Source organism: Schistocerca serialis, unplaced genomic scaffold (genome assembly GCF_023864345.2).
Source record: "Schistocerca serialis cubense isolate TAMUIC-IGC-003099 unplaced genomic scaffold, iqSchSeri2.2 HiC_scaffold_133, whole genome shotgun sequence".
NCBI lineage: Eukaryota > Metazoa > Arthropoda > Insecta > Orthoptera > Acrididae > Schistocerca > Schistocerca serialis.
The window spans coordinates 45,001-47,500 of NW_026047547.1; positions in this window are offsets into that span (position 1 = coordinate 45,001).

Here is a 2,500-nt window from a genome sequence, read left to right on the forward strand (position 1 = left end):
GCCGGGCGGCCCCCCCTCACCGGCCGGGGACGGTCCCACCCAGCCACCGCCGCGTATCGCCTCACACCCAGATCCCCTTTCACGTTCGTGGGCATGGTGGGTCCCCTTTCACGTTCGTGGGCATGGTGGGTATCCATGAAACAACCGGTTAATAGCTCGACCGATCGTCGCCAACACTGATTCACCTCTAGCGAGAACAACCGCACCACAACGGGTTACCAGTTGTTCATTTGCGTAACGTCACCAGCAAACGTAGACGTCCATCGCCATTTGCAACGAGTATTGCATGCCTGTGTCAGGTGTCACAACACACTACGTCTGCCCACATAGACGCAACAACATGTGCACGCCTAGAGAACACGTGGAAGGTAGCCCCCGTACGTATGCGGTGTCCATTGCGCGAACGACTGTCAGCCGGCCTCTGCAGCATGTCGCAGATGTGGAACGCGGTGCAACATGCTATCACAGTGTGTGAGAAGAGACGACTACGTCCGAATACACGCTCCACTACATCAACAGACTGCTCATGCTGATCGCCATCCAGGGCGTCCGTTCCTCCCACACGTCTGAATGGCGTACCACACTGCAATCCAGCTCCTAAAGGGAGACGACACGTAGCTGCGTCCACAATATTTGGACTGTATGGTCCGCCGTTGCTAGGCGCAGTCGTCGTACGGTCACACATGTGCCACGATGTATCATTCAGTACATACGGACCAATGTGCAGCACAGTTTGTGGGTTTTGCGTACATCCGCGGACAGGTGACAGGCCGTACCACAACGTAGGCTGAGTACGTCGGCATGCGAAGGGCATTGAACATGCAAACTTCTCAACGACCAGCTTGCGAAGGCAGGGGGGAAGGGGGGGGGCATGTACGTCCTGCTGCTATCCACATTACAGTGTATAGCAGGAGCATGTGGAAAGTCAGCAACACTTGCAAGGTGTTTAACATGACGCGATACACAGGGGACCGGGCAGTGCGAATAGCGAACTATATTGCGAGGGTTGCGGTTAGGCAACACTACACTAATTTAACGAGTTGCATAACAATTACAGAGCAGGTTCAGCGACAACGTGCGTCAGGTTAAGGCGCAATATAGGTTAGGTTGAGGCGCAATATGGGTTACGTTAAGGCACAAATTAGGTTACGTTAAGGCACAAATTAGGTTACGTTAAGGCACAAATTGGGTTACGTTAAGGCACAAATTGGGTTACGTTAAGGCACAAATTGGGTTACGTTAAGGCACAACATGGGTTACGTTAAGGCACAACATGGGTTACGTTAAGGCACAACATGGGTTACGTTAAGGCACAACATGGGTTACGTTAAGGCACAACATGGGTTACGTTAAGGCACAACATGGGTTACGTTAAGGCACAACATGGGTTAGGTTAAGGCACAACATGGGTTAGGTTAAGGCACAACATGGGTTAGGTTAAGGCACAACGTAAGTTAGGTTAAGGCACAACGTAAGTTAGGTTAAGGCACAACGTAGGTTAGGTTAAGGCACAACGTAGGTTAGGTTAAGGCACAACGTAGGTTAGGTTAAGGCACAACGTAGGTTAGGTTAAGGCACAACGTAGGTTAGGTTAAGGCACAACGTAGGTTAGGTTAAGGCACAACGTAGGTTAGGTTAAGGCACAACGTAGGTTAGGTTAAGGCACAACGTAGGTTAGGTTAAGGCACAACGTAGGTTAGGTTAAGGCACAACGTAGGTTAGGTTAAGGCACAACGTAGGTTAGGTTAAGGCACAACGTAGGTTAGGTTAAGGCACAACGTAGGTTAGGTTAAGGCACAACGTAGGTTAGGTTAAGGCACAACGTAGGTTAGGTTAAGGCACAACGTAGGTTAGGTTAAGGCACAACGTAGGTTAGGTTAAGGCACAACGTAGGTTAGGTTAAGGCACAACGTAGGTTAGGTTAAGGCACAACGTAGGTTAGGTTAAGGCACAACGTAGGTTAGGTTAAGGCACAACGTAGGTTAGGTTAAGGCACAACGTAGGTTAGGTTAAGGCACAACGTAGGTTAGGTTAAGGCACAACGTAGGTTAGGTTAAGGCACAACGTAGGTTAGGTTAAGGCACAACGTAGGTTAGGTTAAGGCACAACGTAGGTTAGGTTAAGGCACAACGTAGGTTAGGTTAAGGCACAACGTAGGTTAGGTTAAGGCACAACGTAGGTTAGGTTAAGGTACAACATAGGTTAGGTTAAGGTACAACATAGGTTAGGTTAAGGTACAACGTAGGTTAGGTTAAGGCGCAATGTCGGTTAGGTTAAGGTACGATATAGCTTAGGTTAAGGTACACATTGTTGTAGGGAAAGGTGTATTTGGGGGGGGGGGGGGCGGCGGCAGGTTCGTTGATAGTGATTATCGTAAGTGCATGCCTGCGGGATCATCCGATTTGTCACGTCAGGATGCACTTGTGGCTCATGACAGGCGGCGCTCCGATTCCAAGGTTGTGGCAGATCTGTGTCTTTCATTCCTGCCATTGTTTGTGTA